The sequence below is a fragment of the Mustela lutreola genome, chromosome 3, assembly GCF_030435805.1.
Source record: "Mustela lutreola isolate mMusLut2 chromosome 3, mMusLut2.pri, whole genome shotgun sequence".
Classification (NCBI taxonomy): Eukaryota; Metazoa; Chordata; class Mammalia; order Carnivora; family Mustelidae; genus Mustela; species Mustela lutreola.
The window spans coordinates 28,443,794-28,460,702 of NC_081292.1; the positions used below are offsets into that span (position 1 = coordinate 28,443,794).

Sequence of the window (16,909 nt, forward strand, 5' to 3'; positions counted from 1 at the left end):
CAGTTTAAGAATATTCTAAGTATTTTATTCTAAATTGTATTTTATATATTTTTTGATATCTAGACAATAGATTCAGTCCAGAATTCAGGAGCTATTTATCACAAATTATTTGTATAGTTAAATTTTCTCCAAATTTTACATTTATAAATTTATCTGAGTACAAGTAACTTCTAATATCCAATCTGAATAATTTCTAAAACATTTTTAGAATTTTTCTTAGGTAAAAGTTTTAACACAGACATTCATGTGCCTTATTTGCTATGATGCCTTTAGGCTTTTTCACAAATTTTTGTTCTAGTCCAGTGACTATACTAGATGTCAAGTTTTCCTCTTCTTTCTTTTCTTTCTTTCTGCTGAAATTATCTAATCCTCTGACATGGTTTCCAATGAATAAGAACCATAAATACTTGTGTTAGTCATTCATGATGTCCACCAAAATCTTCCTGGTCTTCTTCCAGCATAAAAGGATTGCACCTCTTAGTCCCTTTGGGGAAGGGACCATAACTGTGTATGGTCATTGAGTTGTAAGCAAAAGTGACATCTGTGCCACTCAGGTTGGAGCATATAATTATGTCTATGAAACAATTTACAGCTATCTTAATTTCTGCCACAGTGAATGAAAAAATTCAAGATGGTAGCTACTCTGTCTGCCTAAGTCTCTGAGTGACCGCCAGGAGGAGGGCCCACCAGCTGACCTATGATGAACATGGAGCTTGAGAAAGGAAGAAGTATTCCTAGTCTCAGCCAATCATAATTGGGCTTTTTTTTTCCCTTACTGCAGCATAATCTATCCTGACTGAGACAATGTTCTAGCCAAGTGCATTTTCAATTCCTTCCTAGGGCCTCTGTCACAAATCTTAAAGCAGTATGGTAATCTTCACATGGTAAAAGTCTTATAATCATCTCTTTGCCTAATTTCCTTCCAATTAAGACCAGAACCAGATCCTAGTAATCTTCTATTGTATTATTTTTCTGAGGATAATCCTTTCCTAACATAGCCCCTTAGACTGAAGTCATTTCCAAAGAAGATAATACACTCAGTCCTATTTAATTGCTAGAAGACAAATTTTTAAAAAGCATGTATAATATAAAAACAAACGCTATCCCACCAATAATTCCCTTTCAAAGTTTCCATATTTAAATGTGATTATCTGTAGGATTTTTAAAAGCCTTCTTTGCATCTCTTAATTTGGGGAACTTTTAAGAATGGCTTCCCTACCAGAGCGCCTGAGTGGCTCAGTGGGTTAAAGCCTCTGCCTTCGGCTCAGGTCATGATCCCAGGGTCCTGGGATTGAGCCCCACATGGGGCTCTCTGCTCCACGGGGAGCCTGCTTCCTCCTCTCTCTCACTCTCTGCCTGCCACTCTGCCTACTTGTGATCTCTGTCTGTCAAATAAAAAAAAAAAAAAAATCTTTAAAAAAAAAAAAAAGAATTGCTTCTCTACCAATTCTAACTAATTTTAGCTGTCAATCATATGAGTCCCCAGCTTTCTACATTACAGGAATGTGTGTGTGACCCAAGCTGACAAATCAGAGTCCATTACCCTGTGAGCAACATGACTGGTCCAGAGATTGGCACGGCACCCAAGCAAGTCCAAGCAGAATCCTTTTGGGGTATTGGCATAAAATCAGGTCCAAGGAGGGTTATGTTATTTTCTCTAGCATCACTACAACTAGTGAGAACAATGTACATACTGATCTGCTAGGGACCATCCTATTGCCACATGGAGATGGCCTGCCCAAAAAGGAAAATAGCATAGAGAGAACACAGCAAACTCGAGGGGTGACAGAGAGGTCTAATGACATCAATCAACTTTTTCTTTGTCACCCTTAATCTTAAGAGTTCCTAGTTTTGGATAGGATTGAGGTTGTTTTTTTGTTTTTGTTTGTTTGTTTTCTTTCTTTGTTGTTTGTTTTGTTTGGCTAAAGCTAGTTTCAGTTGGCTTACAAACAAAAGTGTCTTTTTCTCAGAATCCCCCAAACACAAATTCACAGGGCTCTCTGTCACATCCCTTTTAGATTTCTGAGTAAAAACAGTTAGGGACTCAGAGAGGTCTTGCCTGGCCACCCTGATGCACCCTCTTCACTTCTGTATTTCCTGTATAAGTCTTTGCTTACTTGTTGTGAGCCTCTAGAAAGTAAGTTAAGCGTGTAGTTCACTGCTACATCTCTCATGGTTAGTGTGTCTGTGTATACTTGTTAAATACACAAAGGGATGAAAAAATGTAATATTTTCCCTCACTATAGCTACATTATTTGTCTTATCTAATTCTACTTTTTTCCTAGATCTGTAAGACTCTTATCTACATGTTTAATATGAAAATACTTCTATTGGGGCACCTAGGTGGCTCAGTCATTAAATATCTGCCTTTGGCTCAGGTCATGATCCCAGTGTCCTGGGATCAAGTCCCTGCTCAGCAGGAAGCCTGCTTCTCCCTCTCCCTCTCCCCCTGCTTGTGTTCCCTCTCTCGCTGTGTCTCTGTTGGTCAAATAAATAAATAAAATAATTAAAAATACATAAATAAAATACTTTTATTACCAGTCTTAAATAGATAATTACCATTTCCCCACTTTACCTGCCTAAATACAGTTCCTTTGCAGTAGACTCATACTGTTGTCTAGCTGCATTTCTAAGAAGCTACATTATATTTCAAAATGACTATTATTTGGTAAATTATTCCGGTAAATTTTTATAGGTCTGGCACTTAATACTCTAAGAGAGTAATTTACCAAAGTCCACCATTGTGACAATTAAAAACAACAACAAATGTCTTCCAAAAGTGCCTAAAACCCTATAAGACAGTAGCTAAAATAGGGAGTAGGTAAATTTCTTTTTGTTCCCTAATTTTCACTTCATTATCACTACTCAGCATTACAAACACTTGTCTCCAAACTACCTCCTTTTTCTGTGTTTACTGACATCAAAATCAAAATTGATGACCTAAATATATACCCATATGTAATATATATATGCATGTACATGCAGACACACACACATATATATATTCATTTACATTCACCTATGAAATGATGTATTATCTCAAGAATCATATCAAAATAAATAAAAGCAAATTGATCACAGAATATTGAGGACATACATCGATTTTTCCTCTTTCCCAAATTCCTAAAAAAAGGAAATTATTTTTAAAAACAAATCCACAAGTAGGAGAGAACAAGAGAAGGGTCAAAACAGCAACAAACTTCTGGAAGTGGATGCATTTGAGAAACTAAAATCTTAAAACGGCAATGAGGAGCTCCAAGAAGCGAGCCAATTTACTATGCAGAATCACCAAAGTGCTCTGCAACTGGCAGCCTCCAGGCCTTCTGGAAACCGGGGTGAAACGAAGAGATTAATAAAGAGAATTAACTCAAGGGCGCCTGGCTGGCTCTATTAGTTAAGCATCCAACTCTTGGTTTTGGCTTGGGTCATGATCTCAAAGTTGTGAGACTGAACCCTGTGTTGGGCTCTGCACTGGACATGGAGCCTGCTTAAGATTTTCTCTCCCTCTCCCTCTCCCTCTGCCCCCATCCCCCCCCCAAAAAAAAGAAAAAGGAGGAGAGTTAACTCAAAGTGTGCTTAAGAAACTGTCAAATCTGGGGGGCCTCAGTGGCTCAGTCCTTAAGCGTCTGCTTTTTGGCTCAGGTCATATCATCCCAGGATCCTGGGATTGAGCTCCACAGTTGGCTCCCTGTTCTCTCACCCCTGTGCTTGTGTTCCCTCTCTGGCTGTCTCTTTCTCTCTGTCAAATAAATAAAATCTTAAAAAAAAAAAAATGTCAAATATCCATGTCTCCTCCCTATCAGTGACAAAAACTAGTTTTACTCTTTGCAATAGTAAAAGAGAGTTCCTGTGTATTGGAGAATGCATGCCATCTTGCAGGGTAGGCACCCTATTCTCGACTCCCTATACTTCAGAATGCATACAAGATAAGAAGCTGGGACTCTGACCCACTTATTTCTCCAGTATCCCAAAAGGGAAATAAGTAGCTTCTACCAGGTCATCCTATGGTAAAGCTCACAGTAGACAAACCTAATCATATTCTTTTAAGTTCTTTAAGTTCCTCACTGTTATTTATGACCAGCAAATAAAGATTATCAGGTTCGAGAAAGCTTCTACTAAAAGATCAAGGCCAAATCTGATGGCAAAATAAATAAATAAATAAATAAATAAAAATGAAAAACAAGCAATGTAAAGAAAATAAACTATGATAGTATGCATAATATATATTTTTAAATGAAAAATATATATGATAGTATGCATTTTTTAAAAAAAGAAAAATATAATACTAGACATATAACAAAATTAGAACAGTATATTATCAAAATGGAACATTAAGATCACTGAAAAGGAGTGCTCTTTTCTGTTTCAAGATTTTATTTAAATTTCAGTTAGTTAACATACAATGTAATATTAGTTTCAGGGGTAAAATTTGTTAATTCATCACTTACATATAACACCCAGTGCTCATCACAGTACAAGCCATCCTTAATACCCATCACCCATTTAAGCCATCCCTCTACCCACCTCTCCTCCAGCAGCCCCCTAGTCTGTTCTCTAGAGTTAAGAGTCGATTTTATGGGGACGCCTGGGTGGCTCAGTTGGTTAAGCAGCTGCCTTCGGCTCAGGTCATGATCCCAGCATCCTGGGATCAAGTCCCTACATCGGGCTCCTTGCTGGGCTGGGAGCCTGCTTCTCCCTCTGCCTCTGCCTGCCATTCTGTCTGCCTGTGCTCGCTCTCTCTCCCTCTCTCTCTGATAAATAAATAAATAAATAAATCTTTTAAAAAAAAAAAAAGAGTCGATTTTATGGTTTGCCTCTCTCTTTTTCCCCCATATGTTCATCTATCTTATTTCTTAAAATTCCACATATGAGTGAAATCATATGGCATTTGTCTTTCTCTGACTTATTTCACTTAGCATAGTACACTCTAGCTCCATACACATTGTTGCAAATAGCAAGATTTCAAATAAGTATATATCATTTCATTTCATATATACATACATACACACACACACATATACACATATATCCATAACTTCTTTATACATTCAATAGCTGATGGACATTTGGGCTCTTTCCATAATTTGGCTACTGTTGATAATGCTGCTATAAACATCAGGTGCATGTATCCCTTTGAATCAATATTTTTGTACCTTCTGGTTAAATACCTAGCAGTGCAATTGCTGGATTGTAGGGTCGTTCTATTTTTATCTTTTAGGAGTGCTCTTGAAATAGAAATACATAGAAAAATTCTTTTAAAGCTTACTACATAAGTTAAAAGATAAAATTTAATGTAGCTCCTATTTAAAAAGACAGAAAATAAGAGAGAAGAGATAAAACTACAGAACCAGTCCACAAAAGTCCAATAAGGAAGAAACAGCAGTTCCAAAATAAAGGAACAAAGGAAACTGTAGAAAGGAAATAACCATCAAAGCCATTAAGAGATTTTTCCAGCAAATAAGGACACGAGTTTCTACATTGAAAGGACCCACTAAGAGCACAGCATGATGGATGGAAACAGACAAACTATGGCACATGTTGAATTTTCAGAACACAGGAAACAAAGAATGTTTCCCCTTAGTTTCCAAAGGAGGAGAAAAAGTCTCCTACATTGGACCAGGGACTAAAGATGGCTTTACATTTCATGACAGACATTAGAAATTGAAGTAAAGATTATTTCAAAGTGAGAATTCCGTTATCTAACCAAGCTAGCACATAAAATATTTATCATGCAAGGTCTAGTGCAGGAAAAAGTATCCAGTTTTAAGCAATATTGCAGGGTACTCGCTGACAGAAAACCGACTTTAGGTTTAGCTTTCAGAATTGACGGAGAGCTTTGCTGCCAAACCACACCACCAAAGGGATACTGCCTCCTCCTCTAGTATCCCAAAGCCATCATACTCAGGAGCTCCTCTGAGCAAGAGGTGCAGTCGTCCCGCGTCGTCTGTGGGCGATATGTTCCAAGACCACGGATACTACCCAACCCTGTGTATAGTGCATTTTTTCCTACACGTACATACTTAAGATAAAATTTCATTTATAAATCGGGCACAGTCCTAGACTAACAATAACTAAGAATAAAATAGAACAATTCTAACAATACGCTGTCATAAAAGTTATGTTAATATGGTCTCTCTCTCTCTCTCTCTCTCTCTCTCTCTCTCTCTCGGAATGTTATTGTATTGTACTCACGTTTCCGGTGATGATATGAGATCGTATAATGGCCAAGCAAGGCGACGAAGTGAGGGTAATGACGCAGGCATTGTGACGTAGAAGGGAGGGTAATGACGCAGGCATTGTGACGGAGAAGGGAGGGTAACGACGCAGGCATTGTGACGTCAAATTAGGCTACAACCGACCTTCTGATGATTCGATAGAAGGAGGCTCATCTGCTTGCGGACCCAGGTTGATGGCAGGTAACTGAAACCCAGCAAAGCGAAATCGCGGATAAAAGGGGACTGCCGTTCTGGTGCGTGGCGGGGCTTTGCAGCAATGCTTGGCGTATTCCTCACCTACACCTTTGAAACTGCCGCCCTTCTAGGAAACCCCTAGGAAGGGGTTGTGAGGAAGGCTGGGAAATGTAGTTTTCAGCTGTGTGGTCTGCAGGCCCCCTAAAAGAAGTTTGGAATTAATGCTGAAAGACAATTCGCTCTACGCACCACACAGAATCTCAGACCTCTCTTCCCCATGCGCTCTTTCTCTGGAGGTTTCCGTGCATAGATCTCGTCAAAATATTCGTAAGCCGCAGAGAAGAAGCATGATAGAGAAAACAAGAGATCCAACGCGCGCGGGGGGGGGGGGGGGGGGGAGGAGAGGACTTTTCAGGATAATGATGGAAGTGGATCCAGGATAACAGCCCTATCCCAGGCAAAGAGGAAAAACCAGATCAGGTTGGAGTGGATCAGAACCCTCTGGGAAAGACTTTTTCAGGAAGATGGAATAAACAGAGTACCTGATGTGCCCATAGCCTTGATTTTTTAATGGGCAAGGAATTTGAGGCTAAATGAGTGACAAATATATAGAAAACCAAGCAAATGATAAAGTGAGACAACTCCTGGGAGAAAAAGTGAGCAGCAACGGAAAGTTATCCAAGTTTATATGTCTCCATTATATTATCTGCCTCAACATATATGCTTCCTCCTCAAAAAAGAAGGAGATAGGGGCACCTTGGTGGCTCAGGACATGATCTCAGGGTTCTGGGATCAACCCCATGGCAGGCTCCTGTCCTCGGAGGAAGGAGCCTGCTTCTCCCTGCCCCACCCCTCGCACTGGATCATGTGTGCTCTCTCCCTTATTCTCCAATAAAAAAATAAAATACTTAGAAAAAAAAAGAAGACACAAAGGTAATTATTAAAATAATCAGGTATAATTTGTAAGTGTACTTGCTGTTAGGGGAAGAAAATAGGGGGAAAGTATGGCTATTTAAACTATGTGCATTTATATATTTGGTAAAAATAAAAACTGAGAAGGTGAGATTTAGGAAATAGACTATACCTCTTCATCTTGCTCCACTCTTAAAATGAATCTGTTCTACAAAGGCATTTAAACATTTCCCAAACTAATCTCACAATAAATTCCTTTTCAATCTTGGCTAGATCTGAAATAGCATAGAGTCAAAGACGGAAAACAAGATGACATATGATTCAGCAGTAACTTTAAAAATGTTCCTATGCTACTAGCTTTTGAGAATTCATTAATCATTCACTAGATGGGGCTAACACACTGCAGAGAGGTGACAACTAAGTAAAACATTCCATTTTGTAAGTAATGCCACATCCAAATTAAATTCTGTAGATTTGTTTTGATGGAAATTTACAATTAGACAACATATTATTACATTCTGCTATTTTGTAATATATACAGAAACTTTTCATCTGTAATTTGAAAAGCAAAGTATTATCATAGATCTTAGTTTAAAAAATAAATAAAAAGCTTTAGTAATTACCTATTTGAACTCTCTGATTATGTATATAGGAAATCTACGATCCTGCCATAGAGCTAGGCAGGGTGGCTAGGCTATAGACCCAGATCTCTCTCGGGAGTCCATTAGCCTGAGGACTATAAGCAATCAGTTTACAAACAAATATATACTGATAATGGGCTAGACACTGGGTTTATGAAAATTATAATGACGAAATACAATGTTTTAAAAGGAACAAACAATTTAATGAGAAAAATAGATATCCAACAAATATAAGACGGTAAATAAAATTTGGGGGCAGGAGGACTAGAAAAAGAAGGACTGATTGTATGTTATTGTGTAAGCGTTTAAACTAGGATTTATAATCTTCTTGGAAATTCGGTCTTAGGAAGGGTAGGCAGATTCTAATGGGATCTGATAACAGGACATCTGAGTAGCTAGAGGGGTTGCCTTTAAATACTTTGATATGGAAAAACCCTAGTTCATCCCAGCAATAAACAAACTTGATAATGTGTAAGAGCTAATAAATTTTTATTAAAGCAATGTATAGTTTACCTCTGCTAAGATATGTCTACCAGTTATATAGGCAAAGACTTAAAAAATTGATAATATTCAATATTGATGAATTTACAGAGGAACAGCTCCATTCATACTCACTCACTATGGGTTGGAATATAAACTGGTTTAAATTTTGTCTCTATAAAATTTTAAAATATACATTCCATTGACTTATTATTTCAATTTTTGAAAATTTTCCTAAATACTGATTTACATAAATGTACAGAGTTTTTTTCTTTTTTTAATATTTATAGTAGCATTATTTATATAGTAAGACTTCCTTACCCATGGTTTCAACTACTACTATGGTCAACCATGGTCCAGAAGCAGATGATCCTCCTCTGAGGTAGAGTCAGAAGGCCAGTAGTAGCCTAATACGATGTCATTCACATCACATCAGCTCATTCAGTAGGCATTTTTCTTCTCATATCATCACAAGAAGAAAGTTGAATACACTGCAATAAGTTATTCTGAGAGAAAGAGACCACATTCATGTAAGTTCTACCATAGTATATTGTTATAATTGTTCTACTATAGTTGTTCTCACTATATTGGTTACTATTATTAATCTCTTATCATGCTTATTTTATACATTTTAAACTTTATCATAGGTGTGTATGTATAAAAAAATTACAGTATATTATATGTAGGGTTTAGTACTATCCATGATTTCAGGCATCTACCAGGGATCTTAGAACACCTTGTAGATAAGGGAGAACCATTGTAATAAGAAAATATTTGGGCCCAAATGCCAAACAGTTGTTAATTGAAAAAATAACAGTTTACATTAATCTCTCACAGAATTGTTTGTCCATCTTTTATTTCCTAGGAACTATTCTTTGCTCTAATCTATAAATAGCAAGAGAATTCTAGCAGCCATTTTGCATGATGATGCTACCTTTCTTCACCAAAGTTGGCTGGACCAGAGATGGACCTATATGGCTCAAAACCAGAGCTTTCCTTGCGAATTTAGAGGAAGCACACACTAAAAAACCAATTTCTATGCAGCTGAATTATAATGTACATATTTGAGATCTATTATTTTATATACTTTCTGCCCTGTGTACTATATAGTCAAGGTGAGCCATTCTGCAGGAGGAAAAATTCTAAAGGTGCATGAATAGAAGCCGGGAGTGTGGTATTACTCAAGTCCTTGAATCCAGGTCACTCTTGAGACCACAGCTCTCTTCTCCTGTTCTTGATTACATGGGACACCAATGTTACCTTTTAACATATTGCTATTTTAGCATAAGCGAGATCAAAATGTGTTTTCTAAATTGCAGTAAAAGGATCTTTAAAGAGCATGTACAATGATCTTGTGCTGTGTTATGCACTGTCCCTATAGTATGACACTATGCATCTATCAGAGAATCTTATATATGCACACACTTTGAAATGGAAAGAGGTCAAATATGTTAGTAAGAAAAGAAAACAGCAGAACAATGTGTAAAGCATGAGCCCACTTATATGAAAAGAAAAATTACATGTGTGCATGTGTTCACATGCATGTGTGCTTATGTCCCTACAGGACAAAGTTTAGAAAGAATTATAGCAATCTGCTAATGATAGCAAACTCTAAGAAATTGGAAAATGGCAAAAATTCTGAGCCAAACAGAAATATCTAGGGAAAATAATGTGAAAACGTTTAGGAAAACATCTAATGTGATGGCAAAGCTGAATAATCAGACCTTGCCAAAGTTCTAAATTTTATTAAACGTGCACCTGCACTACGAAGTGACTATGGCTCATTATGTCCATGATGTTCACGCCCCTTAGTTACCATTTCAACAGAGGGCTTAGGGTTCCTTCAGTTTTAGTATCTCCTACTCATGGCCCAGTGTCTTGTGGTTCAGAGAGTGGATTGTTACCAATAACTAGAGAAATTGGACCATAACAAGCCAAGTTTCAGCATATGATTTTTCAGCGTTGCTTCAAAGACACCCTTCATCATGTTTAACAAGTCAAATATTTGAATGAGCATTATATCTGATGGTGCAGTTGTCCAGTTATATATGAAGTGTCAACCTTTCATAAAGAACATCATTGAAGATGAAATTTCTGAAGTCAAATGGGCACCTGACACTGATTTGGTTTGAGAGCTCCTAAATACCCAAGCAATCTAAATGCCACATGCAAACCATATTTACTAGAACTTCATGTCCAAGAGGAACAATTGCTGCATTGAAGCCACTTAAAATATGCAAATCCAGTCTCTTCTGACATCTGTAACCCACCGTTTGAAGGACTGACATACCTCAACAGATGCCACTGAGACAGTAATGCCCAGGTGATGTGCAGCTTCTGAATGCAGTAAAGGACACTATTACACTACACTATACAAATACTAAGTAATAGCGTCTAAGTTATATTTCACTGAAATTTTAGTGTCTCATACACTTTATTTTTTTAAGATTTTATTTATTTATTTGATGGATAGAAATCACAAGTAAGCAGAGAGACAGGCAGAGATAGAGGAGGAAGCAGACTTCCTGCTGAGCAGACAGCTAGATGCAGGGCTTGATCCCAGGACCCTGAGATATGACCTGAGCGGAAGGCAGAGGCTTAACCAACTGAGCCACCCAGGCACCCCACATCATACACTTCTGACTCAAATAATTAGTAACAGTTCATAAAATTCTCATTGTCATAAGACAATTTTTATCATCCCATTGGATTGAGGAGCAACATGATTAAAATCAGGGTCAGCATAAATGACAATTTTACAAATTTTGATTATTCTATCTCTGTAAGTTAATATAATGAAAATATAAATATAATGAAAAAAGAAAGAGGATGAGTAACTTGAGATCAAGAACTTGGTTTGTTTATTTCTACCCTTCAATGAAAAAGAATCTGTTGTCATGGAAATGAGAGAGGGCCCATCATCTGAAAAATAATTTTTTCACGGGAAAAAGATTCATTCTGCAACTGGGAAATATTAAAGCAATTTTGTATTTCTATGGCTGACTAATTTGGGTGAATTTAAATAAAACCATAATAATAATGATTTTTTAAATTGTATTTGTTTTAGTAATAGAGAGACTGAGGTAGTGTGGAAGGGAGAAGGAGAGGGAAAGAGAAAGAATCTCAAGCAGACTCCACACTGAGTTTAGAGCCGGAAATGGGATTTGATCTCACAACCCTGGGATCATGACCTGAGTCAGAACCATGAGTTGGATTCTTAACTGACTGAGCCACCCAGGCACCCCAATAATAACTACTTAAAAAATACTTGAAGATAGTAAAAGAATAGGATATGGTGGTTAATGACTTAAGTGTGAAGCCTAAACTATAAAACTTCTAGAAGAAAGCATAGGAGAAATCTTTGTGTCCTTGAGTTATGCAGTTTTTCAATAAGAAATCATAAAAGATAAATTAGTTACTTGGATTTCATCAATATCTCTCTGCTTTTTTAGAAGGACTATGAAGAGAAAAGGAGATCAATCACAAAACAGGAGAAAATATTTTCAAACCATATATCTAATAAAGGCCTTGTATTTCAAAACTCAATATTAAGAAAAAAATGCATGCACGTGCGTACATACACAAACACACAGAAAATGATTTGGACACTTCCCCAAGGATATAGAGATAGCAAGCATATGGAAAGGTGCTCAACATGATCAGGGAAATATAAGTTAAAACTACAATGTGTTATGACCATTCACCTACTAGACTGTTAAAAATTACAAGACTGACCACATCACAGGTTTGTGACAATATGGGGCAACTGTCACTCTGATAACACTGCTAGTAGACTTATAATATAGTACAATCACTTTAGAAAAAAATGTAGTAATTTCTTTAAATTTTATCATACAGTACCAAATGACCTAATCATTTCAATCCCAAGTATTTATCCAAGAGAAATAAATTATATATTTACACAAAGATTTGTACACTAATGACCTAGATACTTTATTTAGAATAGCTCAAAAGTGGACAAATATAAATGTCCATCAAAAAGTGAGTGGTAATAACCAAACTATGGGAAGAACCTAGATGTCCATCAACAACAGATGAATGGATAAAGATGTGGTATATATATACAATGGAATACTATGCAGCCATCAAAAGAAATGAAATCCTGCCATTTGCAACAATGTGGATGGAACTAGAGGGTATCATGCTTAGCGAAATAAGTCAATTGGAGAAAGACAACTATCATATGATCTCCCTGATATGAGGAAGTAGAGATACAAAGCAGGTGTCTGAGGGGTTGGAAAAGAATAAATGAAACAAGATGAGATCAGGAGGGAGACAAACCATAAGAGACTCTTAATCTCACAAAACAAACTGAAGGTTGCTGGGGGGTGGGGGGTCGGGAAAGGGTGGGGTTATGGACATTGGGGACGGTGTGTGCTATGGTGAGCGCTGTGAAGTATGTAAACCTGGCGATTCACAGACCGGTACCCCTGGGGCTAATAATACATTGTATGTTTTTTAAAAAATTAAAATTTTTTTTTAAAGTGAGTGGATAAAAAATGATATATCCAGAAAAATGCAATTTAGTTCAACAATGAGATGAACTATGGATACACACAACAAAATGAACCATTTTCAAATCATTATGCAAGCCAAGCAAATAAAAAATACTGTATGATTCCATCTCTATTAAATTCTTGAAGACACACATGTGATAGCATGTGTCCATATGCCATTTCTCAATCTTATTGAATAATAGCCTTTTGTTTGGATACAACATTTCATTATCCATTCATCAGTTGCCACTTTTTGTCTGTTATGAATAACGGTATGAACATTCACATGAAACTTTCCTGTGGACTTGTTTTCCTTTCTCTTCATATGTAACTCAGAGTAGAATTGCTGAGTCTTAGGGTAACTTCTCTGTTTAATCTTTTGAGGAGCTGCCAGCCTGTTTCCAAAGCAGCTTCATCATTTTATATTCTCACCGGTAGTATAAGAGTTCCAATTTCTCTTTCCCTGGTCCCCTCTGGTAGAGGAGTTAGCATAAGATTTAGCTTGTTGCTCTAGTGGAGCTACCAGCATCCTCTTGATTATTTAACACCAACATCTCCATTTTTTTTTTGAAGATTTTATTTATCAGAGAGATAGAGGGGGAGAGAGCGAACACAGGCAGACAGAATGGCAGGCAGAGGCAGAGGGAGAAGCAGGCTCCGTGTTGAGCAAGGAGCCCGATGTGGGACTCCATCACCAACGTCTCCATTTTTTTTCTTCAGCATTCCCTTAGGCTTGAATTTACCCATACTCTATGCAAATAAATTCTGTTCCTTTTTGGTGCATTTTCAAGCTCTTTTATGGACTACTTCGCCAAGCCACTGTCTAGACCTGGGGAGGGGACAGTGGCCTGTTTCTGTCACAGGGACAGCTCTGCTTTAGGAACAGGGTGCCCTGGGCAAGGTAGTGGTCTGTTCTTCTAGGTTTGTATCTCCCACCATGGACCCTCCACTCATGATGAGCTGTGGCAAGGGGGTCGCCACCCGGCTTCACTTGGATGAGTGGGAACCGGGTGGAGGAGGGGAACTTCTGAACACAGGGTCACACTTGCTTGGAATCCGACTCTTGCAACACAGAGCTAAGGGTGACAAGAAACACTAGTGGCCTGCCCTTCCTGGAGACATACCACGGTCCTTAACTAGGAGCTAGAAGCAAAAGGAGCTCCCATCACCTTGGCAGCAACTGCCCAGAGGGGAGTCTCCATCGTATTGGGCTGGGGTGTGACAGGGAGGCTGAAGGGCCCTGGACTCTCACTAAAGCTTGCAGAGACTTTGTGGATTTTCTCCTTTTCCTTTATGTACTCAGGACAATTTCCAGAGACCTTAAATTGTTGTTTTTTTAAATCTTAACAGTTATGGTTGTTTCCTTGAAAGCAACTCACAGAGCTTCTCACATTATCATTCTGGACATGGAACTTGCCTTCTTCAATTTTATTACATATCAAGAATCATAGCTATATGATTTTTGAATTGTATATTCATATTAAATGGTTGCCTTTTTCTCTGTAAACTCACAATTATATTTATGAAGCATTTTTTGAGTTATGTTAACCTGACCGAGTTTCCCATTCTTGACCAACTATAATTTTTGAAAATATTTAGTGCTCTTACATGCCAATGTGGGGTATATTCAAAACTGAACTTTGAAGAGAACTCACACTTACTCCTATACTATACTAAATTATAATTTTTAAAGGAAGACCAGAAGTTCAAATAACAGTTACTTTAGTCAAGTGAAACAAACCTTGTCTTTTATCAGTGAAAGTGGAAGCATAGAAGATCTGTTTCAAACTTCCTTCTGTCTCAAAGTGCTGTCAACACTGTTCTGTAGTCTTCTAGGTCCTTTCAATTACAAAATCCAAATTAGCAGCAATTTAACACTAATAGCTTACTAATTAATGCACATCCTCCTGGGCATATTGTCTAATCTATTCAAATAAACCTCAGCTCTAAAAAACATATGGGGTCTATTTACCAAATTATCTTATCATATGGAATTCCTATCATAAAACAATATCATGTGAAGCCGGGCCACTTACAGAAATCCTCTTTTCTGTTTCCTTGGATTAACACTGAAACTATCCCCTAAAGGTAATCAGAGCTAAAACTGAGAATTAGGTTAATTTTTTTTCTTGACACTCTCCCAATTAACCTTGTGCATTTCCTTCTCAACTCCTGACGCACCACTCTCTAAAGACAGTGTCATCACATAGGCTTATCTTCACTGGAAAATGTCTCCACATTCCAAAGTGATGCCCCACCACCACTAACATCTGTCTCTAGATATCCCAGTTACAATTGGCTGATGCACCTAGTCACACAATTGCTCAGTGCTTTATTGTTCTCGGGGTTATTATTTACACGCAAACACATTTTTATATGCGAGGTACTAATGCAGAACACTGATGCTAGGAATTTAAAGATGAATGAAACAGGAATCTAAGATTTTAGTGAACTGATGAACTAGAGAGATAAATTTGTTAATGATATCTAACATCTATTAAGCCTCTGTTGTGTACCAGATAATAAGCTAAGGATTTTATTGACATTATCTTTCCTAAACCTCAAAGTAACCTGTGCAGGTAGACATTACTATTATTCCATTTTACTTATGAGAAAACTGACTCCCAGAGAGCAAGGGTACATAACCAGTAAGAAACCAACCCAGGATTTGAATCCACAGAACCTATGTTTATCCCCAAACCTGGAGTTACTAACCTTCATACTACAAACAAAATAAAACAAAAAACCTGACATAAGAAGAAACAATTACGATGTTACAAGCACTATATTAAATGTTTTATGTGTACTACCCAGGTACTACTCATTGCAACCCTATTAGGTAAGCATCACTGCATTTTAAAATGAAGACCAAAGACTTTGTTTAATGTGCCCAAAGACACCCAACTGGTAAGTACAGAAATTAGGGTTTGAACTCGAGCTGAGACAGAACAATTGTAGGTTATATCAATAATGTGACAAATTTAAGGAGAATATAAATAAAGGTATATGATATCTATAAAAGCCATTCATTTATTCAAAAAGTAAATACTGTGGGCTTATTAAAAGCTGATCTCTAGAGTGAGTAGGTAGGGGCAGAGAACAAGATAGTGACCTGGAAACATTCCTCTTTAAAATGGAACTTGGTCTCCTGTTGAAAAGGTCAAATGGATAAAAAGGCAACAGCTCCAGTGGGATAAACCCAGAGAGCGAAGGAACAGTTGAAGAAGAGCACCTAGCCTAGATTCAGAGAGGTAAGACCTAGGCTGAAAACTAAGACACGTTAAGAGTTGGGCAGATGGAAAGAGAAGCAGGAAGCACACTTCTACACAGACTGTGAAGGCCTAGATCTAGAGAGCACAGGGCTCCCTCTCAGAAGTAGGGCTAATTTCGGATGGCTGCAGACAAAGTGTGAGGAATGAAATGAAAGAGAACTCTGGATCCTAAAACATTCTGTGAGCTGTGATAAGGAACTGAGAAAGCATCCTGAGAGGAACCAGGAGCCCTTAAAAAGTTTTAAGCAGGAGAATGACATAATCAAATGTACCATTTAGAAAGACCACTCCGGCTACTAGGTGGAGAATGCACTGGAAACTGCCAGAGTGAAACTTTAGGCAGGAAATTCATCATAATTGATGGAACATAATACTACCGGCACATTTAATCTTCAGTAACATAGCAAGTTAGTATACTTTGAGAAAATAACCCTAGAAAGGGTGAAATTAACTTACAAGACAGTTAAAGTTAAAATATGCACTTAGAAAAAAATAATAGCTAATAAATAGCTTAGTGTAATAAAGATGCAGTTTCTGATACTTCCTACTTGATTTTTCTACCTACACATATATTTGAGATTTGTGATATACTATAATGTTCATAAGGAAAAGCAGCTTGGTATCTTTTGCATTTTATTATACTCTCCATTTTCCCACAATGACTTAAGATAGTTTAA

At 37.4% G+C, this 16,909-nt stretch overlaps 1 long non-coding RNA gene across 1 annotated transcript; it reads left to right on the plus strand.

The window, feature by feature from the left end:
* The first annotated feature begins 6,359 nt into the window (after nucleotides 1-6,359).
* Nucleotides 6,360-9,525, plus strand: LOC131828016 (uncharacterized). Its single transcript, XR_009352187.1, has 2 exons — nucleotides 6,360-6,416; nucleotides 9,309-9,525. It is a non-coding gene; the product is annotated as an uncharacterized LOC131828016 (long non-coding RNA).
* The last annotated feature ends 7,384 nt before the right edge of the window (nucleotides 9,526-16,909 follow it).